At 41.0% G+C, this 25,159-nt stretch overlaps 1 long non-coding RNA gene across 1 annotated transcript in view; it reads left to right on the forward strand.

The window, feature by feature from the left end:
- Positions 1-16,155: 16,155 nt before the first annotated feature.
- LOC122549173 (uncharacterized) overlaps positions 16,156-25,159 on the forward strand; it is a 31,510-nt gene continuing 22,506 nt past the window's right edge. Inside the window, exons 1-2 of the long non-coding RNA XR_015756839.1 lie at positions 16,156-16,244; positions 17,213-17,645. This is a non-coding gene — a long non-coding RNA (uncharacterized LOC122549173). The remainder of the gene's footprint in view (positions 16,245-17,212; positions 17,646-25,159) is intronic.

The raw sequence follows: 25,159 nt of genomic DNA on the forward strand, positions 1-25,159 counted from the left end.
TTTTAAGGCAAAGATAGATAGATTTTTGAACAGTAAAGGAATTAAGGATTATAGTGAATGGGTGGGTAAGTGGAGCTGAGTCCATAAAAAGATCAGCTATGATCTTATTGAAAGGCGGAGCCAGGTGGCCAGATGGCCTATGGCCTATTTCTTATGTTCTTACATTTTTATAGGCAGATTGTGTTTAAGAGGAGACTTTAAAGTAATGTTTTTATTTGGAGCACAGTCCAAAAATAAATATACCTTAAGCTTTGAACTGGTGAGTACTGAATTTTTCACAGTGCTTTTGGGCATGGGAGAGTGCGTCAGTTGTTTTTCCATGTATTATTTTGAAAGATACTTCATTACTAAAAGCAAAAATCTAGATATGAGATGGCAGTGGTTTGTCTTGTATTTTTACCATTTGGGGGAGGTAGGAGATGATGAGATGGCCAAGACTGGTTCAACAGTATTGGAACAGGACTGCCCGTACTCAGTGGCTATGTGGAAATGCTTTGGAGAAACCTGTCTTTGCATGTTCTAACTCAACACAGAGGAGGCAGTGATAGATTAGTACTGCCAGCTCCATCTGACCTGTGGACAATCTCCATCAGTGAATGGAGCTTCTGGCAGTCACCAAGGCCATTGCAGCCTGAACTTTTATACCTCAGGCACATTCCAAATGGTTATCAGGGAATGTCAGCAAGTGATCAATCAATTAAACTAGTTACAGGCAACCTGTTCATTGCTGTTCCCTTATTTTGCTCGGGAAAGCGTGCAATAGAATAAGAATATCATGTAAATTTGTTTTTGCATCAAAACATGGCTCAAAGTCTGAAAAAGGTTGCAGGAATTGCTCCTCTCAAAACACTGAATGCTGGGGCAATTGAACCTTTTAAGACTGAGATCGTTTGATATGAGTATGATTGAGGTATCAGGAAATATGGAGCTAAAGCTAATAAACAGAAATTTTCTGCTCTGTCATGAGATGGGACCATCACGTAAACAGCATTTATTATCCATCTCTAGTTGCCCTTGAGGAGACAATAGCCTTCTTTTAGTTCTGCAGTCCATCTGGTGCAGATGCATCCACAGCACTGTTAAGAAGAGAACTTCAGAATTGCAACCCAGCAACATTAAAGGAACGGCAATCCAGTTCCAAGGCTGGACTTTATGTGGTTCTGAGGAGATCTTGCAGATCAGTGTGCTCCGATTTACCAACTTATTTTTAAACCATTGTTATCTTTGGTATAGGTATGCTCACAGTGCTGTGTGGCTGCTATCCTTCTCCAAGCTAGTAGAGGTCACAAAATTGTAAGGGTCTCCAAGTAGTCTTGGTCATTTGCTGTAGTGCGTCTTTTGGATAGTGCACATGGCTACCACTGTGCATTGACAATGGATGGATCGAATGTTTAGGTTGGTAGATGAAGGTTCCATTTAATATGTTTAAATCAAGTATTCTGGAGGCTAGCTTAAAATTGGGAAGGAGAACCAGCATTTGGTAAGTTAGTGTTTGAAAACATAATAACAGGACCTGCAGGAGATAAATTTAATTTGTAGGTGACACAAAGAGTTGATGCAAAGTAATAAGGAGTGTGGAGGGAAATTGCTCTCAATCAACATAGACTTTATAAACAGGCATTGTCTGCTGCACACAAGTCTTGTCCTATCTTTCTGTCTCTAACCCTGTCAGTATGTGTTTGATTCCTTTCTCCCTCAGGTATTTACCTAGATTTCCCTTAAGTGCAAATACGCTATTTGTGTTAAGTAGTCTGTGTGATGGCAAATTCCACACATTATTCCCTCCATTAAAAATTTTGACCTAACTTTCACTGGATTTATGAATCATGTTTTATATTTATGGCCCCTAATGCTACTCTTGTCTAAAGTAGAAACAATTTCTTTAAATTTTCCTTATGATCTTATTAAATAATTTTGAAGGTCGAACCTTCTCATTTCAAGGGAAAAGAGGCCTGAGCTTGATCAGCTTTTCCTGCTGGGAATAACCTCTTGGTTTGGTATCATCCTTGTACATCTTTTTGCACCTTCTTGCAAAATGAAAGGTTTTGAATTACACTGCATATTATTGACAAACCTTTGGGCCCTCATGGAGGCAGGTTTGAATATAGGACAATAAGCAGATTCTGAGGGAATCCAATTATAAGTGCTTGGAAATAAGTAATCTTTTAGGGCTGGGTGAAAGACTAATTGCAGGCAAGATGCCACTACCAGCATGATCTTATCCATGGGCTCCATTTTAAACCAGGCATTTATCTGGATGACACCTGCTCAATCCCATCATTATGCAATCACTGGGGCAGGAAGGCCACAGCCACAACCAATAACAATCCTGTACAGGGGCTCCCCTTCCATACTATTGGTCTTGGAGTAGTCTTCAATAGTTCTTGAGGTACTCATGCTGCTCCCTACACACATCAGCAGTATCCATCTGTCCAGTTTGATTGCCAATCAACCACATTGTCAAATTTTTTGAGTTGGCCCCAAGAATCTGCCTGCTGTCTTTAATTGATGGTGAATGTAAAAGTGGTATCTTAATTGTCTTAGGAAATGTGCACAAGGGAACATAGAGCAATTAGTTCAGGTCTCCAAAACTCTATCAAATCCTGAGACTTTTCTAAGACATAAAGCATTCTCACTATGAAAACTATGGAGAAAATAAGTCATTGCCAGTGTATATGTGATGGATAGCATGGGTGAAACAAGAAAATGATGTGATAATTGCAGCACAGATGAAGGCCATTTGCTCTGCTTTGTTTGTGGATGTCCTCTGAAAGCTCCACCTATTAAAATCCCACTTCCCTATCCTCCGCATAATCTTCTGAATCATTTTACCAGGCACTCATCCAATGCCCTTTTGAAAACCCACAACTGAATCTGCCTCTTTGCAGTGTGTTACAAATACGAACCATAAAAACAATTTTTCTCTTGTTGCCTTTGATTCTTATGGCATTCACTTTAAATGGATTTGCTGCGGCTCGCACCTCTCCCTATCCACTCTGGCTAAACTCCTTGTGATTTAGAACAACACCCCTGTAGAATTTCTTCACAAGTTTTTCTTATTTTATTGCTCTCTCCTCATAAGTGAACTCCCCCATTTCCAAAAAAAATTTTTGTAATTCCTCTCTGAATCAAGTAGAACACCTTTGGATCCTTCCTGACATGCAGTGCCCAGAATTGGGCATAGTAACCTATTCAAGGCTGAATGTGTATTTCACAGAAATTCTTCTTTGCATTTCTATCTTTGCCACTATTTCTGAAGTCCAGAATTTGCTTTAAAACCTTTTCTCAATCTGTCCTGTCATCTGCAATCACACACACACACACACCCTGTATTTTGGTATGCCATGCATCGTTCATCCTGCTAACATGAATGGTTTCACATTTCTCTGCACCATCTGCCATATTTCTGCCCATTCCAGCAGTCTGTCTCTCACCTCATGAAATCTATCAATGTCCTCCTCAATTCACAATGTTACCAAGTTCTCTGTCTTCAGCAAATTTTGACATTGTGCTTGTTCCCCCAAGTCTAGGTCAGTAATACATAATAAAGAAAAAACACTGATCCTTGATTATACTAATTATAAACATTCCTCCGGTCCAAAAACCATCAGTTGAATATTCCTTTCTGTTTCCTGTTTCTCTGCCTCTCAGCCAACCTTCTATTCAAGATGTCTCTGTCTTATTTAAACGTTGCTGGCACATCAACACATTTTGGAAGTCAACGTACACCACATTGACTGCAATACCTTTATCACATCTCTCTGTTACCTCATGAAAACCTCAAGTTGGGACAACATGAATTATCTTCAGGAAATCCCTGCTGGCCTTTCTTAATTAATGCATGATTGTGAAGTAAATTTAAACTTTTCCTTGATTGCCATTTTGAATCTTTTTCCTACTGCTCAAATTAAACAAACAGGCTTGTAGTTTCTGAGTTTATGCTTTTAACAAGGGATTTGCAGATAAGGTACATGGATAGGAAAGGTTAAGAGGGAAATGGGCCCAACACAGGCAAATGGGACTAGCTTAGTTGGGAATCTTGGTTGGCATGTATGAGTTGGTCCGAAGGGTCTGTTCCATGCTGTATGACTATGTGACTCTATCTGGTCTGGACTTACCAACATTAAATGCAGTCAGTTTTTCTATCATCTCTGCTGTAACACTTTCTAGCCCATTCAGAGTCTCAACTATCTCTTCATTCATTATGAATTCGCCAACAACCTCCTCTTAATGTGTTAGTGCGATTTGAGAGGCTTGAGGGCAAAACAATGTGTCTGTCAAAGACATGGGGGAATTGAAGAGAAGGGTAAGCTACCAAGGACACAGACAGTGCATTCCATACCAAAGCATCTTGCGCTTGAAGCAAACAGTGTCCTCAGCAAGCACTCACAACTATCAAATGGTTAGATGCAGAATCATCCTCATATCTACCCAAACAATCTCTACATGTCAACAAAATAAAAGGTATTTCCACAAAAACAGTGTGACCAATGCAACTGTTATTTCAAACCTGTAGACCTATGTCCGTTCATATACTAACAGACCTTACAACTAGGGAGAACTTCCATTGTGTTGTTCTGGGGCATTTTTATTCATAGGTTAAAGGCAGAAATGCCACTGTTGTATTGCCCTGTGATCCAGTGCCTGACACTGGAAATGTTATTTCATAGATATGTGTGTGCTGGGAAGAAGCTGCAGTATCTGCCAGCTGCTAAAGCAGACTGTGTAAGTTCCAGTTTGCAAGGTAATCAGCAATCGATATCTCCGTCTAGACCCATCTAGAGGATTTGATTGAATTTTAATTTCCCACAAGGCTGAATGACCTGAAAAAACAGCTGGCCCAAAGCAGCATCAGCAGACAGCAAGGTGAAAGCTAACAAATGTCTTTATAAGAGCAGGATGTATGATTAAAACTGCTAATGGATGTACTGACCTATTGTGTAATGCTGCACTTCCCAGTCTATGAATCCTAGCCTCAGTGGAAAGAGTGACGCTCCTATTCCATGCTTTAATGAGTTAATGTTATCTTTCAAACAGTTTAAATTTATATTTAAAAAATTACTTTAATTGTACTCAGTCAGTCCATTCTTGTGTATTCCTTGTACATTATAACAACAGAATCAGGGATAACATGAAAACAGATGGCATTTTTGGCTCCAGTTCCTTGATAAATAAACATAAGGGTTTTTTTTTAAAAGGGGTGCGAGATTTAATTTAAGTACAATATAGAAAAGGGTTTGCACATTGATAAACAGTGTGCTGTCAAATCCATACGGATCCTATTAATAAAAAAAATGAAAAGCTGAATACATACTGTGGGCCGTAAAGGTTTCCTTTTAACATGAGAGGTCACAGCACATGTATTGATTTTTTGTGAATTAAGATGTTAATTTATCCATAATTGGATAATGGGGATTGTTTTTTTTCCCCCAGTTGGTCGATAACTATGTTTCTTCAATGTTATTCTGGGTGGCTTGTCCATTATTTCTTAATCTTACAAGTGAGTGACCTTTTCCTTCAGTGTGCATGAATGTAATGAGCATACAAGTAAAGGATGTTCTTGCTAGGGAATGGAATATTTTCCAGCTTTTTCAGTGTGTCAGCAAGAGGCACTCCCATGACAGCTGTAGACATGCAGAGTTAAACTCCCCTTAGCTAAATCACAACTGCTTAGAGCAGAGTAGGTGAAGAACATGTTTGATCGAGGTGTTTAATTCACAAAGCATTTGGATGGAGTAAATTAAGGGATACTGTTTCCAATGGATAAAGAGCAGATAATCAGAGAGCATAAATTTCAGGTGATTGACAAAAGGACCAGAGGTAACATGAGGAAAACAATATTTTTTACATTGTGTGGTTTGGATCTGCATTGGGCTGCCTGATAAGGTGGTGGAAAGAGATTCAGTAGCAACCTTCAAAAGCAATTGAAGACTCAAAGCAGGAAAAGAATTAAAAGGTAAAAACAATGACTGCAGATGCTGGAAACCAGATTCTGGATTAGTGGTGCTGGAAGAGCACAGCAGTTCAGGCAGCATTCGAGGAGCAGCGAAATCGACGTTTCGGGCAATAGCCCTTCATCAGGAATAAAGCTGGTCCTTGGATGCTGCCTGAACTGCTGTTGCTCTTCCAGCACCACTAATCCAGAAGCAGGAAAAGAATTGCAGAGTTCTGAAGAAAGAAAAGGAGAATGGGACTTAATTGGATGGTTCTCTGAAAATGGTGTTTCTGATCCCTGTAGAGAACAATCACTTTTAAAAAAGAAAAATTGAACTTGCAGTTGATTGCTAATAGGATGATATGACAAGATTTTATCTTTTAAAATGATTACTACAACAAACAGATTAATAGCACTCTTGACTAAGCACAGTTCTTGCAGCGTACAGCCATGCCAAGGTTCCGTCATCCGAGTTCTGGTCTACAAATTTGAGGAAAGACATTCTGGCCATTAAGGGAGTGCAGCGTAGGTTCACACGGTCAATTCCTGGAATGGCGGGACTACCTTACACTGAAAGACTGGAGCGACTGGGCTTGTATATCCTTGAGTTTAGAAAACTGAGAGGGGATCTGATTGAGACATATAAGATTATTAAAGGATTGGACACTGGAGGCAGGAAACATGTTTCCGCTGATGGGTGAGTGCCAAACCAGAGGACACAGCTTAAAAATATGGGGTAGATCATTTAGGACAGAGATGAGGAGAAACTTCTTCACCCAGAGAGTGGTGGGTGTGTGGAATGCTCTGCTCCAGAGAGCAATGGAGGCCCAGTCTCTGGATTCATTTAAGAAAGAGTTGGATAGAGCTCTCAAGGATAGTGGAATCAAGGGTTATGGAGATAAGGCAGGAACAGGATACTGATTAAGGATGATCAGCCATGATCATATTGAATGGTGGTGCAGGCTCGAAGGGCAGAATGGCCTACTCCTGCACCTATTGTCTATTGTCTATTGTCACGCTCATCTTCCAGATAGCTTCCATTACCGGACGTTTCTGCCATACACGAACCTTGAAGAGCCACACAGCTGGAATGAAAATGAGAGGAAATGCTGGTTGTAGACACCTCATTCTTTAAATTACGAATCAGAGCATTCTACTTTTACTTCTAACATAACTGAAAATTCCATTCCATCTGGTATTCTGTGCACTGTCTGATTAAGTCATCGTTTGATTTTCCTGAACACAGTCTAAAGTGGTTTTCAATTCCTGAGGGTTTATTTTTGTTCCTTTCCTTTCCCAACGTGGCAAATTTTAACCCTAGAACTGGTGAGGGCATTTTCTGATGGTTCACCGTCTAGTGCAAGGTAGGCAAATCCTTCAGCCTCATTTCATTTCCTCACCAAATTTGGCCTTGAGTCCGCACCCACATTCCTGAATGGTGAACCATAGAAACCTTTGACAAAATCTAAAAGAGAGAGAATAGCTTGAGGCCATTCAGCAATAGGCTTCAGAAATCTGAAACATAAAGGGATTCAGGAATCCTCATTCAGGATTCTTTTAAGGTTAACATGCAGGTTCAGTGGCAGTTAGGAAGCCAAATGCAATGTTAGCACTCATTTTGCGAAGACCAGAATACAAGTGCAGGGATATACTGCCAAATGGTGTGGGTTCAAGTCATTGAGAATATTTAAGACAGAAATAGATAGATTCTTGATTAGTATGAGAGTCAAAGGTTTTGGGGAAAATGCAGGAGAATGGGATAGAGAAACATATCGGCCACGATCTAATGGTGGAGCAGACTTGATGGTCAGATGGCCTCATTCTGCTCTTATATTCTATGGCCTTATGAATATCCTAGAAACCTTTCCCCTCTCAAAGCCTACACCTGCGCTAACATGAAACTCATAGGTCTTGTATCCAGGAAGAAAGTGCTGATTAGCTATTGTTGAGACTCAAATTCTTTATCTTAGATGAAAAGGGACAAGCATGTCAGGATGTAAAGCATAATTCTTTACAATCTGGCATTCTTAACATCTTCCTGGGATTTTGGAGTCGACCAATCTGTTTACTGTATCTGCTGGGACAGTCTCCAAGTGTGAGCTCCTTACATGTATCTTTTAGCAAAGCAATCTGTGTCTTCCTTTCATCTTTAATAGACCTCTCAGCCAGACATGTTGTTGGCAAACTTTGGAACGTAGAATGATAGGATTTTATGTACAAAAGGTGGCCATTTGAACCATTGTGTCTGCACTGGCTACTGAAAGAGCTACCTAACTAGTCCCATAGATCAGTTGGGGACATGGGCAGAAAATGGCAAATGGAGTTTAATCCAGACAAATGTGAAGTGATGCATTTTGAAAGGTCAAGTACAGGTGGAAATTATACAGTGCAGAGTATTGATATGCAGAGGGGTCTGGGTGTGCAGGTGCACAGATCACTGAAGGTGGCAGCACAGGTAGATAAGGTAGTAAAAAAGGCCTATCGTATGCTTGCCTTCATTGGAAGGGGCATTGAGGAAAAGGATTATGCTGCAGCTCTATAGAACTTTATTTAGGCCATAGTTGGAATATTGCATGCAGTTCTGGTCTCCACACTGATGGAACGATGTGGATGCTTTGGAGAGGGTACAGAACGATTTTAGCTATAAAGAAAGGTTGGATGACTGAATTTGTTTTCACTGGAACACAGGACGTTGAGGGGCATTCTATTAGAAGTTTATTACATTGTGCATGGCATAGGTAGAATGGAAAGTACGAGGCATTTTCCCAGGGTGGAGGGGTCAATTACTAGGAGACACAGGTTCAGAGTGCAGGGGGGAAGTTTACAAGAGATGTATGAGGCAAATTTTTCACACAAAGCATTGTGAGTACTTGGAACACGCTGACAGAAGAGGTGGTGGAAGCATAAAAGCAGCATTCATGAAGCACCTGGGCAAATACATGAATAGTAAGGGAGTAGAGGAATACAGACCATGTAAGTGAAGGCAGTTTTAGTATGGAAGGGCAAAATGTGGAGGTGCAGGCCTGGAGGGCCAAAGGACCTGTTTCTGCGCTGGATTGTTCTTTGTTCTCTTTATTCTCATTCTCCAGCCCCTGAATTTTATCATTTTACCCTAGATTAGAGATGCTGTCCCAAAACATAACTTGATAATTTGACAGTAACTTATATGATTGGGAGCCAGGAGAAGGTGAGGACTAACTTTGATTACCACCCACTAGCTAACCCACCTTACCCCCCTCTGCCTTCAGAACAACTGTGTGCTCTTAGTTGTTGACCATTGCTGAGGTAGTCAGATGGTACTAGCTCTGTGGGCCTGAACAAAACTGACAAAAGTGAGGAGGACTGTGACAAATTAGGAAGGGAACAAAGTTATTCCTGCATTTTATGAAAAGGGGAATGAGTAAATGGCTTGTAGTTAAAGCAAAAATATCAATAAAGAATATATGAGAATATAAGTGTCAGGTAAGTGCTCTTTCATAATGAAAAGAGTCTGTAATGAATTAAAATTCATAAATGATCCTAATGGTGACAATCTGACTAAATTGAAAATGCAGGAAGGATTTCTTTTGGCCTGTGCACTGTTGAATGACAATGTGCAACTTTCACTGATTCACCACATGGCTATATTTATAATGTGACTATGGGACATGCTGACATGTAGTAATGTCATTGTGCAATTCAGTTCTGAGCTGTCCCTTCATAGACTGTAATCTAGATATTTTTGGGGACATTTCCTTGTCAACATTTTGGATGGTGCAATGGAATTTCTGTCAATACAATAAAGCCAGCCTCGAAATAAGTCTTGTCTCTGCATCAACTTAGAGACAGAGGACAGGAATAGATCATTCAGGGCTCCAAGTCTGTCTCATCATTCAGTTAGATGGTGGACAATCAGTATCTTAATTCCACTTACCAGGACTTGCTTTTTACACCTTAAAAACCTCCCTTAATAAGTATAGAGCAATCTTGGAAGTTTTGCCATTCTAATTGATCTTGCTTCAGAAGCTCACAAACTGTACAGAACATTTGTTGGTCTTGGAATGACTACATTAGAAGGTTAGAAGGTTTTGGTGGAGCTCAGGGGTTTTGGTGGAGAATCACAGGATTGTTATGGCACAGAAGGAGGCCATTTGGCCCACCATGCCTGCACTGGCTCTGCAAATGAGCTTTATTACCCAATGGTCATCTCCTGCTTTTTCCCCAAACCCCCTGCAAATTATTTCTATCCAATTGATCACCCAATACTTCCTTGATGCCTCAGTTGAACCTGCTTGCACTACATTTCCAGGCAGTGCATTCCATGCCCCAACTACCCACATCACCCTTACTTCACATCTCTTTAAATCTATGCCGTCTCATTCTTGTACTTTTTGCAAGTATGAACAGCTTCTCCTAATATAATCTATCCAGCTTGCCCATGATTTTAAAAACATCTATGAAAGTTCATTTCAGTTGCTTTCTGTGCAAGACCCAACTTCTTCCGTCCATCCTCATAACAGAAGTTTCTCATTCCTAGAACTATTCTTGTAAATTGCTTCTGCACTCTCTCCAATGCATACACACCTTTCCTGTAATTTAGCACCCACAACTGCACACAATAGCTCAGCTGACGTCGAGCAAGCATCTTATAGAAGCTCAACATCACCTCCTTGCTCTTGTAAGCTATTAATACAGCTGATTATATGCTTTATTCACTGTTCTCAATATTTAGTCTGCCACCTTCAATGATCTCTGCCCAGCTTCCACTGTTCCTGCATCCCTTTTTGCATTTTAAAAATGAAAGAAAAATTACTGGGAAGAATCTGAAGGCCTGATTATCCCTTGCCCCCAAAACCGACACAGCGCTGACACACAGTTACCCTCCACCATCTAAGTCTCGTCTCCTTCTCTTGTTCCATAAGCCAGTGTCTCCCTGAAACTTGGCCTGCAGACTCACTTGCAACTCAGGGGTTTTGACGGAACACCTCAGACGGGGAGAGGGGTGGTGTTCTAGTGAAACATCTCGGAGATGGCAGGTTTGTTGGAGCAACTCGATGGTGGAGATTTGGTGGAGCTCAGGAGGTTTTGGTGAGTCTGGGTGTGTTTTATGGTGGTTCTGGTCAGCAGAGCGGGAAAGAGTTTCTGTGCAAAATCCCTGCAGGGAAATTGTAATCACATTTCTGAAATGATGTTTACAATTGCCTAGCGGATTTAATGGCCCTGGATATTTCATGACAGTTCCGAGAGATCTCCTGGGCACTGGACCCACAGATAAAGAATGATACACACTCACTTTGGAAAACTTCACAGTGAGAAACTAAATAGAGTTCAATCAACTCCTGAAAATACTTAATGGGAGAATTTGGACAGAGGTTTGTGACTCTTGCAAGTTTTGGCAGCCTGTTACACCGATTGCTTTAAAAAAATGAGTTGCATTGTTAAAATACATTGATAGGTTTTTTGAGAGACAGGTATTAAGGTTTGGGAAACCAAATGGGTTAGTAGAGTTAAGATATAGATCTGTCATGATCAATTCAATGACAAAGTAGAATTAAGAAGTGGTTTATCCACTCCCCCTGTTCCTCAGGTCACTTCTTCCTAAAGCTCGTTCATGGAGAATATTGCCAATCAGTATTTGTCTGATATGATTTAAAGTTGGAAAAATGAAACACTGACATCTTCTGCAATGAATAGAACCAAATGGAGATCCATTGAGTGGTTTCCCAGAGATTTATTTGGTAATTTTCAGCTTCATCATCTGAAGATGAACAAGATCATCGCTCCATTCAACGTTGTCCTCTCCCCCACCCCCAACTCCCATCTAAATTATTTCCCCAATTTCATTTTAATATTATCTGGAGAGTTTTCCTAGAAAAATGGATATGCAGTTGCTGAAAGGTCACATGATTCAATTTACAATCTGTACTGACTCAACTGATCTCGGGTACAGGGTTGAATTTGGGACTCCCCAGCTTAGAAGAGCATAGTGTTCCCATTCCTGTAGTTGGATGGAGACGCCCGACAAAGTTTTGAATTAAACTTAACTTGCTTAACTACAAACATACTAACACCCAGTATGTGGGCTTGTCCTTTTCGAGAGGTTTTGGAACACCTTCAATGAGGAGAGAAGGGAAGAAGAGAAAAACTGCAACAAGCTAAAATCTAGACAACTTTGAAAGATCAATGGAAGCTCTAGCATCAGAAGATTAATTGGCCCAGTCATACAAACACTATGGCTGTAACTGCTGATCAGAAGCTGGCAGTTCTATATTATGTAACTCACCTCCTGTCTCTCATGAAAGCCTGGCCATCTACATTGAAGGAGTCAGGAGTGTGATGGAATACTCGCCACTTGTCTGAATAAGGACATTAGCCACAGCATTCAAGAGGCTTAATACCATCTAGGCCAAGGTGTTATGCCCTGATGAGAATAGTGTGCTGGAAGTCAAGCCCCACAATTTCATAGTCATCACAAATGTGAAATTGGACCAATTTAAACACTAGGATGCTTAATGGCTGACTGTGATCACCATCTAAGATGATAAAACCTGCCAAGTTTCATCATTGAGCAACGAAACAAAAACATTTTGATTAAAAGAAACTTACCATCTAGCATTTGGCTAGATGGATTAATACTTACTAATATGTCAACTTAAACTTAACGCCCTTTAAATCCAAATACACAAATTCATTCACAAAATAGACAAGACAAACAGCTTTTCAGGAATATCAAGGCTGGAAAATATAGGAAACTGTAATAAAACCTGTGGATCAAAAAGCCAAATCAAAAGGGATTGAATTAGGTGAGGTTTTCACAGTTCTTTTTACTATATCACATTGTTGACTGTGGACAAACTTTAATTTAGTAGTTGGTTCAGCTGGATCTAGGTCTTCACATGAGTAAGAAGTTTTCTTTCTTTGCCAAGTCTTTTCTATTCACAGAGAGAATAAGAGGGAGAATAGTCTCACTCGCTTGAAGGCTTTCAGAGGTCTCAGTCCAAATTTCCCTACCACTGCCCCCCCCTCCCCCCCACACCCTAGTTCTGTGACAAACTGCTATTGCTGGGCAGTCCTCCACTGCCTAAACAAACCCATAAACTGGAAAAGGGAAAAAAGACACCTCATCTTCCACTTAGGGAGCCTACAACCATATAGCCTTAATATTGAATTCAACAGTTTCCAAATCTCCCTTCCACCCCCAACCCCATCCCAGATCCAACCTTTCAACTCAGCTGACATACCTGTCCAACTTCCTTCCCATCTATCCGCTCCACAATTCCCACTGACCTATCATCATCATTTCCTACTTTCGCCCACGTATCGTCATTCCACCTACCCTTCCCCTAGCCCCACCTCCCGCCCTATTTATTTCTCAGCCCCCTTCCCTCTCCCCAGTCCTGATGATGACTCTCTTGCTGGTCAGATGCTGCTTTACCTGCTGTACTTTTCCAGCTCCACATTTTATAGACTTTGACTCTTCAGCATCCGTAGTCCTCATCATCTCCCAGTTTTGTTTTCAACCCAAAGAAATCTGGTGCCAATTTGTGTCTCAAAAGTATCAAGTCAAGTTTCTTCAAAAAAATTGCATACTCTTGAGTAACCAACAAATGTCTGCACAGTCCTATTTTTCCTTTGAGTTCCAAAATTTCATTTTCCAGTGTACTTTGCAAATAAAATATATCAGGAAATGACCCATTTGATTGGTACCTCCAACCACCATATTAAACATCTAGTCCATCCATCTTCAGCCCACAGTGATAGCAGCATGTACCAGCTGCAAAGTATAATTGCAAGAAATTGCGATGGTTTCTAAAATAGTGTCTCCCAAACCTGCAACTTCTACCTCCTAGAAGGACAAATGCAGCAGATGGATAGGAACCTGACTGATTGCAAATTCCCCTCCAAATCACACACTATTTTGACTAAGAAGAGTATTGCTGTCCCTTCACTGCTATTGAACGAAAATCCTGGAGCACCCCTCCCAACAGCACATTCCACATGCATCGCAGGGATTTGACCATTGACTTCTCACAGGCAATTAGGGATGGGCAATAATGTTAGCCCTGCCAGTGAAACCCCCCAAGGAAAAATGAAAACAAAAATTAATTTATGACTGGATATAACATTATGAGTCATTTATTCATGAATATCAACTGGGAATTTTTTATTGAATTAAAATATTCACAATTGGAGTATGCAATTTATTGATCAGGAATGTCCTGGCTTTCCTGTTTCACTGTCACACCACCACTATATAAAACCCACTACATTCTATAGAGTATGCATCTATGCATCTATGAATTTCATTCAAGCCTAAACATACTCTAAACAGCTTGTCTGTATTTTTAAAAAAAATTTGGAAATTGGTTCTTGAATACTTGTGCCATTATTTTTCCACACAAACAAAACAGAACAGTAACATTAGATACGCAAACATTTGTTTTTAGATCCAGGCTCAGAAACAAAGAGTTTCAGTCCGGACCAAGGAGAATCAGCAACTCTAACTTGTCTGTCATGTTCATAATGTCATTTGTACACTCGATGAAGTTTAGCTGCAGCTTTGGGCCTTGCCCAAATCCATTTTCAGGTGAGAGGAATCCTGCTCGGTGAGCAAACCGATTTCACTATTCACCGGGGTTTAGGATTATTTCTGCTTCTGTCAATCACTCGCTGGAACTAATGGCATTATCCAGAAAGCTGGTATCAGTTTGAAGCTATCAATAAATTAAAACACTTAGTTCCACAACAAAAAGTACCTGAAGATTCTTTGCAGGGAACAGGAAAGTCATGAAGATGACATGATCTTGTCCCAACAATATATCTCTGCTACTTGTGCAGTGATTACCAACAGTGGTTCTAAAACAATAGAATCTAAAGTCATCGTACACCTGTTTATGATAGCGTGTTGACTGGTCCTGATGTTAAAGATGAGTCTGTCCATACTGCCTCATGAAGACCTTTTTAGCTATGTCCATACCTTCACATAGACTCTTGCTGACACATTCACAGCAAACCCACTGTGCAGCATTGCTATACACAAAGGATGGCTGGGTTCAGCATGCGCCCTGATAAAGCCCCCCATGACATAGTAAAGTGAATGCAGAGACCAGGTATCTGAAAAGATGAAGTGGCGAATTCTTTGACACTTGGTTGGCAACGTACTCAACTCTGATTTCAAAAGTTTAAGTCCCAGAAGAGAAACTTGAGCACAAAATCCACATTGAAAACCGAGGGCAGTACTGAGGGAGGGCAACATTGTCAGAAGTATTATCTTTCAGATGAGACATTAAAACAAGAGCCCATCTGACCTTTTGAGAAATGAATTGATCCTGTGGTGTAATTTTGAAGAAGAATGGCATTCCAGACCACTATTCACTCTTAGTCAATATTATTAAAACAGATGATTTGGCAACTATTTCATTGCTGCTTCTGGGAGTTTTCTGTGTCTTAACTGTCTGCCCATTTTTCCTACAACAGTGACTATGCTTTGAAAGTACTGCATAATGCGCAAAGCATTTTGGGATGTATCAAAGTCATGCAATACAAAATAAAAGTGCTTCCTTCTTTCAAGCTTCTCACCATGAGCTCTGTAATACAAGTGCCAAACTGGTGCTGAGGAGGACCCCCATCAATCACACCTCCTAACCAGAAAACGTCTCCACTGCAGGATACTATTTTCAAAGTGTCTAGCATAATGGAAAAACTGAGTCCTTCAGCAATCTGACGTCTTAAGGATAGATTGGAGAAAAAAAATGACTTAGTTGCCGTCAAAATAAATTCATTAAAACTCCACAGAATAGGTGCTTAAGTGTTTAACGTTAGCATCTTTTGTTACTTCTAAGCTAGAACAAGTCACTGTTAAATTCGGTGCTGTGTTTCAGTCTCCATAGACACACTGGGGCTGATGGATACCAGATATTGCACTGTGCAAATGTCTCAGACCTGGTCTCTGCATTGACTTTGCTGCATCATGGGGGCTTTAATCTGACAGCAGATTCCAGCTCCACATTTTCTCAGGCCTATAGCGCTGCCAGTTGTCAGTGGCTCTGCAGTCCATTCATATTTAGGAACGCAGCCAACATCAGAAGAACCAAGCATCTGCAGTCAGCTGCTCTGCTCTGATGCAAACGTGCCGTCTGCATTTTTTCATTTCTGGGTCTGTTCCCGGGACACACAAGGAGACAAAAATCAACCACTGATGGAAAAATCAATTGAGCAGTCTGCAGGAGGAGAAAAACAATGTCGAATGCAGATTGTGCAGAATATGATTCATGGGTGAGCTTGAGTGTGGGCAGTGAAGGCTACAGATGCATTGCACGAGCCATTCAGGGTGAGATTTAAAGTGCGGGTCTTCAGTTTTAAAAATAGACACTTGAATGCAAACGATGACAAGTACTTGTGCACGAAAATACAGAGGTCATTTCTCTGGAAAGGAAAGGTGACGTAGACCAAGATAAATTTACGAACACTGGTTAAGTTGTGAAGGGACGGGGAAGCTGGTTGGTTGCTTGTGGTGAGTCAATGCAAGTCTGAGTTGAGCACCATTTGAATTGCTAACTGGAGAAGGGTCCCGTGAGGGAGGAGTTTTGTGACCTCTGCTGCTCGAAGTACCTAACCTGGAAATGCAAAATCTGAGCAGCTTGCTGTCTATCTGCTGAAGCTTCTTCAGTAAGCATCAGTGGCATACTTATCTGATCATGAATTGAAGAGAGGTTGTTAGAATACTATTTCATCTGCAATCTAACAGGAAGCAACAGATATAGGCTGATGCAAAATGAAAGAAGATGGTTGGTAGTCTCTTAATAAAGATTTATATTCTATTACTTAAGTTTTTTTTTGAAAGACTATGTCTTGTAATGTAGTGATTTTATTCAATCCTTCAATTTTAGTCCCCAGGTCAGAAATTGCTGTGTGCGACAAAGCAGATATATAACATGGTAAGAGTATGGCACGGCTGCATGTTCTGTTTTAAAAGGGACAGACTCTAGTCCAGTAGGGTCAGACTGGGCACATGTTCATACAAATTGTGTTTTAAATGAGATATTGTACATGTTGAGTTATTCTACACAGAATATGTTATAAAGCTACAAGGATTAGACATTGGTTTTCCCTTACAGGTGGTGCATTTCCAATTGTTTTGTAATTATTATGTCTTTCACCTCAGAATTTTTAATCAAAACTAAAAATGATTTTTATTTAGCTCACTCTGTAAAGTAGTGTGATTTGAATGCCCATAACTCTCTCTCGTCCTCTCTTCCATAACTTCTTATGATAAAACCATCACATTTTCTATTTCAGAAAGCTATGAACAGTCTGGGGTTTATAATCATCTTGGCTGATGAACAGCAAGCTGCTGCCTTGGGGAAGTAGGGTGGGGGACAAATCAAATGTTTTTATTTGAAGTTCTAAAGTCATCTCCTGAGTGAGGCAGTTCCCGAGTTTCGCTTGGAGCTCCACATAGTCATCTCGCTGACACCTGACTGCCTTTCAGCCAACCATAGCAGACGGCTTGTACAATGAACAACCCTGAGACTTCAGCTTACAACTGCCTGGTTGGGAGTCAGTGCTCGATATTCGACAGCCTAGATCTACTGGATGTTACTGTCTGACAATTGTTAACTTCGCCATAGTCAGAACTAGGTTAGAATCAAAAAAACTGTGCAGAGCTGGAGGACACTGAAAGAAAGGAACTGTGCAGTACGCTTTTCCTGCAAAACGAAAACCTCAAAGGGTAAATATGGTGTAAAGCAATTTGAATAAAATGTAGAATATTCTTATTAGTTCATTTGATTAGCACTTTAAAACGTAACTTGAATTTCTGATCACAATTTTGGATTTAAATTGTTTTCAATAAAAATTTTAAAGGGTTGTCTTAAATATAAGACAAAGACTGATGGCTGTTTCTCCTCTGGGCAGTTCAGTTGTGTGTTGTATCTCTGAGTTCTGATTCATCATTGCTCAGAGATTCCTTTTTTTAACATGTTCCAGAACATCCAGCTTACAACAGATTCTTCCCTTTTTATGCCCAAAGCCAGGCTTAGACGTGAGGGAAAGAGTGAATTGACTTAGTGAAATCAGTTGCCTGATGCATATGATGGCAAGCAGCTGAATTATGCACATTAGTTAAAGCTGAACCTTAGTTTAACAGCAGCCAGTCAGTCAGCAGATTTATACTGATTGATGTCATGGTAATAAAGATTCCAGTTCAGTACATCATGCTCACAATCAAATACAAGCTCCTTGTGAAGTACATTCCTGTGTTATTGACATTGGGGCTCAGCCAGGGAAGGTAGCCTTCAGCAAGTGAGGAATGTCATAGTATTACAACGTTTATCAGTAAGGTGCAGAGGCTATGATGAGGGGATTCTCTATTAAATAAATGATACACAAGGTGATGGGTGGAGGAGCAGTACTGACATAAGGCTGACCTGATTAATTGTTACCACACTAGACATTAGCATTTATAGTACTCTACCAAATGTCAGACTGCTCTGTTCATTTAGATTGTTCATAGTAGTTATATTATACAATACTGGGTTTAATAGTTATTAGTGTCTGCCTATGTGCATGTTACTGAGCTCAACCAGTCATGGTATCCAGCGTTTGGATACAGTCATCACAAAATGGCTTATCTATTTTGTGGCTTTATTTTTCCTTCTCCAGCATCACTCCTGTTCTTCTGAAGCCCATAATTCCACAGATGTTGGCAATGTCTGGGTGTAAGTGACTACTGCGGATGTGTGGTCCTGGACTGTTGAGTGTTGGTAGTCACATTTGGGAAGGAAGATCCCGAGCTGTGATCCAGAATGAGTTTCCCATTGTTGCATCCCAAAAGCTGCCTCGACATATTTACCTAACTGTGGCTTACTCTCTAACACTAGGCTGTATTTAACAAATCATACACAGGAAAGACCAATAAAACCATCAAGTGATGCACGATGGTTTGACTCATCTTGTATACTCAAAATGGAGCACCACGATAACCACTGCATTAATTTCCAAGTTTTACTTTTTTTTAACTGGAGCTGTATCTCTAGTTTCACACTTTTCAGCAAAGTCACAGAGGGGTCGCATATCTGCAGAGTAACCAATCATGTTTGCTGAGCATCAGATTGACTCCGAGAGGAATCAGGAGTCACAAATGTGGAACAAATAATAAACACAAAGCCAAATGTATAAACCCATTCAACTCTTGCTTTCAGTTAGAATCATCCAAAGCAAGCAGAATTAACAAGTTTGCTGTATTTGATTTGTTATTTCTTAATCAAGCTGACTGCACAAATGTAGAAAGGATAGTATATGAAATGATGCACTCTAAAATCTTTCAGCTCATATTTGGCCTAGCCCTTTTTCGGGCATCTGTCCAATAGATACTGCTTCTTTATCTTTATTCTTTGTGAAAATGCGGTATCTTTGTTCTGCCGGTGGCTTTCCCACAATTTCCTTTGATGTGGAGATCTTCCTTGTATTCAAGCATATGTTTCTAAGGCTTCATGCAATTGTAAAGTTTGGGTCTCACAAGCCTCTTTAGTGCTAGTACATATTAATTAGATTTTTATTTTCTTTGGGATAAAGGTCACTGTCAAGGCCAGCTCTTGTTGGCCATCCTCACCTGGCTGGAGCTGAGTGGCTTGCGATGCTATCTGAGAGCGTGGTTAGTTGTCTATCACATGAATGTGGATCTGGAGTCATTAGTTGGTCAGATGAGGTAAGAATGGCAGGTTCACCTCTCTAAAGGATCTTAGTGTACTGGATGGGTTTTCATAACAACAGATGATGGTTTCATGGTCACCATTACTGAGAAAATCTTGCAAATCCAGATTTAACCATAAATTGAAATGAAATCCCACCAGCTTCCAGAGTGAGATTTGCACCCACATTCCCAGAGCCTTAACCTTGCTCTCTGGATTAATAACCCATAAACCATTAATATTTCCCAACTCAGCATTTATACCTTGGGAGGAAATTGCAGTAAATTTTTCATTCTGAGGTTGTGGGTGACAATACCACCCCTTAAAGAGTTCAAAGGTTGCTTGTTGCTGTGTCAGACTGTTTCAAAGGCCCATTTGGGTGCTCTAGGATTTCATCCCCATTGTTATAATAACAAAGAAACAAAGAAGAGCCCTCCAGCATCCACCCTTCACATCCTTACAGCCCCCATACACTCCCCAGTTCTCCAGCCTCAATAATGCCAATGCATGCCACCTAATCTTCCCAACAAACCTCCACACACAGTGGTTCTACAGAGTATGTAGAGGATAATGACAATTCCATGCTCTTTCATTCTCTACATACTCTGTAGAATCACTGAACATTTAGTAACAATGGTATTTGTAAAAACAGTTATTCATTCCTAACTTTTGATTTCTTTAAAAATATAACTTTGCCACAGATCTTGATTCAACCAACCAAAACTTTTTGAAGTATCAATAGCATTAACTGCAAGCACCTGACATCTCTTTATCTCATGTAAAGTAAAGATTGTGCAAGCCTCCTCATCCTCTCCCTACCTTTCCCTCACCTTCGCATTGCCCTTAACAGCCTTTGCATGTAAATTAATCAATTGGAGAACACAAATGATTTACTTTAGGTGGTTAAGAGGTGAAAACATACAACAGGCAATTTGGTGACGAAAGAAAAAACATGTAAGAGTACTTCTGGATATAAGAAAGAAAAGAAAAATAAATGTGCAATTGATAGATAGAGTAGATTGTTGAGTAAGAGCTATCAATCAGGCAATGTTCTCCCTGGGATGTAACTTTTTCAACAGACTGATAGACATCTGGCCTTGAAGACATTAGTCATGTGCTTATAGTTTCTGAATGGGCATGAAAATGCCTTCACATGGCATGAAGTGTGGACAGTGCCATAGAGGATGGGTAAGACCTTTGAAACTTACTAATTTTTATTCACTCATGGGACTGATGCTGGCTAGACAACATTTATTGTCTGTCCCTAGCTGCCCTTGAGAAAGTGATGGTGAGCTGCCTTCTTACATCACTGCAATCAATGTGCTGTTGACCCATAATGCTGTTAGGGAGGGAATGCCAGAATTTTGATCCAGCCACAGTAAAGGATTGGCAATACACTTCCAAGTCAGAATGGTGAATAGCTTGGAGTGATGGTGGCATTCCCATGTGTCTAGTGTCCTTGTCCTTCTCGATGGAAGTGGTCATGGGTTCAGAAGGTGATGACAAGGACCTCAAATGAATTTCTGCTGTGTATCTTGTAGATAGTGCACATTGCTGCTGCTTCTGAGTATTGGTGGTGGAGGAAATGGATGCTTGTGAATGTAGTGCCAGTCAAGCGGGCTGCTTTGTCCTGATGGGGGTCAAGCTTCTTGAGTGTTGTTGGAGGTGCACTCATCTAGACAAGTGGGGAATATTCCATCACACTTCCTAACTAGTGTCTTGTAGATGGTGGACAGGCTTTGGGGAGTAAAGAAATGGGGTACTTACTACAGTATTCATAACTCTGACTATTTCTTGTACCAATGTCTTTGTGGCAAGTCCAGTTGAGTTTTTGGTCAATGACTACTCCAAGGATGTTGATAGTGGGGATTCAGTGATGGTTACACCATTGAATGTCAAGTGGTTGGATTATCTCTTATTGGAAATGGTCATTGCCTGGCATTTGTGTGGTATGGAATGTTAGTTGCTACTTGTCAGCACAAGCCTGGATATTGCCCACAGCTTGTTGTATTTGAACATGAACTTCTTCAGTATCCCCCGTGGAGTCATGAATGGTGCTGAACATTGAACATCGGTGAACATTCCCACTTCTGACTTTATGGTGGACAGAAGGTTAGGGTGAGAGGAGAAAGAAATAAAAAAGACCTAAGGAGCAACGTTTTCACTTAGAGGGTGGTACGTGTATGGAATGAGCTGCCAGAGGAAGTGGTGAGGCTGGTACAATTGCAACATTTAAAAGGCATCTGGATAGGTATATGAATAGGAAGGGTTTGGAGGGATATGGGCCGGGTGCTGGCAGATGGGACTAGTTTGGGCTGGGATATCTGGTCAGCATGGATGTGTTGGACTGAAGGGTCTGTTTCCATGCTGTAAATCTCTATTACTCTATGGTTGGGCCTAGAACACTATCCTGAGGAATTCCTGCAAAGATGTCCTGGAGCTGAGAGGACTGACCTCCAACAACCACAACCATCTTCCTAGGTATCATCCAGCCACCGGAGAGTTTGCCCCCTAATACTTTGCTAAGGCTGCCTCAAGCCACATTCAGTTGAATGGGGCCTTGATGTCAAAAGTTGTGACTCTCAAGTCACCTTTGGGATTCAGCTCTTTAGTCCATGTTTGAATGAAGGCTGTAGTGAGATCAGGAGCTGAGTGGCCCTGGTGGAACCCACACTGGGTGTCAGTGAGTAGGTTATTGCTGAGCATATCCTGCTTGATGGCACTGTTGATGACATTTTCCATGAATTTATGATGATTGAAAGTGCACTTATGGAGCAGTAATTGGCTGCTTTGGATTTGTCAAGGTTTTTGAGTACAAGACATTCCTGGGCAATTTTACACATTGTTGGGTAGATGTCAGTGTTGTAACTGGACTAGAAGATCTTGGCTACAGTATTGACTACATGTACAGAAGATACATGTCTTCAGTATTATTGCCCACATGTTGTCAGAACCCATGGCCGTTGCAGTATCCAAAACCTCCAACTGTTTTTTGATATCATGTGGAGTCAATTGAATTAGCTGAAGTCTGGTCTCTATTATTTAGATTAGATTACATTACATTACATTACAGTGTGGAAACAGGCCCTTCGGCCCAACAAGTCCACACCGACCCGCTGAAGCGCAACCTACCCATACCCCTACATTTACCCCTTACTTAACACTACGGGCAATTTAGCATGGCCAATTCACCTGACCTGCACATCTTTGGACTGTGGGAGGAAACCGGAGCACCCGGAGGAAACCCACGCAGACACGGGGAGAACGTGCAAACTCCACACAGTCAGTCGCCTGAGGCGGGAATTGAACACGGGTCTCCGGTGCTGTGAGGCATTTTGCACTCTTGATACCCTCGTTTCCTCCAAGTGTTGTTCAACATGGAGGCGTACCAATTCGCCAGTGGAGGGTGGGTGGTACATGGTAATCAGCAACCTGAAGCCATGAGAATTTATGGAGTCCTAAGTGAATGTTGACGACTTCCAAAATAACTCTCTCCCAACTATATACCAGTCTATACTACTTCTGCTGGATCTGTCCTGCCGGTGGAGCAGAACATATCCAGGGATAATGTGAACTGGGAAATTGTCTGTCACATGTGATTCCACGAATATGACTATATCAGGCTGTTGCTTCACTCGTCTGTGAGATGGGTCTCCCAATTTTGGCACTAGGCCCGAGTTGTTCATAAGGAGAATTTTGCAGGGTCATCAAGGCTGTTTCTACCGTTGTCTTTTCTGGTGCCTAAGTCAATGCCAGTTGATCCATCCAGTTTTATTTCTTTGTTGAAAGTTTGTAGCAATTGATACAGCTGAATAGTTTGCTGGGTCATTTCAGAGGGCAGTTGAGAGTCAAACACATTGCTGTGGGTCAGGAGTCACATTTAGGCCACACCAGGTAAGGATAGCAGAGTTCCTTTCCTAAAGGACATTAGTGAGCTAGATGGGTTTTTCTGACAAATAATATTGGTTTCATAGTCATTAGTAGATTCTTACTTCCAGACCCTTGTTCCACATCACCTTTGAAGAGGCCTGAACCACAAGTCTTCCACAAGCTAGCTCAGCTCGATGAGAATGCTTATCCTGGAATGAAATTGTGCAGATCCAGAGTGCAGGGTATGGACTCATGATCCACACCTGTCAGCTCCTTTAAACCAGGTCAGTATAAGTTGAGTGTGCTTGGAATGGAGTTTGGAATCTTGGAATTGGGTTCTAATGGCTTTGTTTTCACTTCCAAACAGTCTTGCCAACTCCATGAGAACCCAGGCCATGACCAACGCACCACCATATCCCCATATTGCTTCCCTGTAACCTACACCAAGATGGTTGTATGTTTGCGTCATTTAAAGAAATTTCTGGCAGAAATTGTGAAAGTTTGACATTAACTAACTGAGCTCGATTGTGGTCTTTTTTTGGGTAGAATGATGAGATGTAGTGCAAGCCTAGTGAGTTAGCATCTTCATTGCATTAGATTAGATTACAGATTAGATTTCAGTGTGGAAACAGGCCCTTCGGCCCAACAAGTCCACACCGACCCGCCGAAGCGAAACCCACCCATACCCCTACATTTACCCCTTACCTGACACTACGGACAATTTAGTATGGCCAATTCACCTGACCCTGCACATCTTTGGACTGTGGGAGGAAACCAGAGGATCCGGAGGAAACCCACGCAAACACGGGGAGAACGTGCAAACTCCACACAGTCAGTCGCCTGAGGCAGGAATTGAACCCGGGTCTCTGGCGCTGTGAGGCAGCAGTGCTGAAGGAGAGGCAATTGCTCCCAGGGGGGCATTTTGATGGAGAACAAACTGAGTCATTCGCTGCATCTTGTTGTTTCTGCTTTTACAATGGGTCACCTACACAGCTATCTTGACTGCAGATGGCAAGAAGTGTTGGAGAAACTAATGTTTTAAGATAGCTCTCTATCTACATTGAACTTCGTTGATGCATTGGATAAATAATTAGTGGGGTGTATGATTATCAGACTCATTTGTTTCTTCCAGGAGCTGCACAGTTCAGGTTTCTGGTTTTTGGTTCATGTTAACATTATAATCATTGAAACTTGCAGCTTCTAAAGAGGTTGTCTGGGCTGTCATGTGTGAATCAGCTTGTGAATAAAGCTGTTCTGTTGAGTATCTCATCCCATTTTATGTGCATAAACCTGTAATTTTAAGTCCCTGTAACAATCTGTTAAAGCATCTTCTATAGAATCAGTTTTCACCACATTTATCATGTAATGTTCCAGATCTTCAGAATTTCTGACTGAAAATATTCCCCCTTATCTCCCCTCTCAAAACTTGGTTTTCATAAACAAGGGATGCTACCTGAAATGGGTGACCCTTTACTATGAAACTGTCTGCATTGCTAGATTCCCCCACAATGGAAAACATCTCCAAATCTCCACTGTCAAGCATCCTCAGAATCTCATACATTTCAATTAGATTCAGTTTTCAACATCAGTGGTGATCAAGTTGTTGAGGGAGTCCTGAGGGACAGGATGTACATGTACTTCAAGAACTCATAGGGATAATCAGCATGATTTTGTGCATGGGAAA

The sequence above is a fragment of the Chiloscyllium plagiosum genome, unplaced genomic scaffold (assembly GCF_037043375.1).
Source record: "Chiloscyllium plagiosum isolate Xiang-an unplaced genomic scaffold, Cpla_swu_hap1 HiC_scaffold_4, whole genome shotgun sequence".
In the NCBI taxonomy this organism is placed as follows: Eukaryota; Metazoa; Chordata; class Chondrichthyes; order Orectolobiformes; family Hemiscylliidae; genus Chiloscyllium; species Chiloscyllium plagiosum.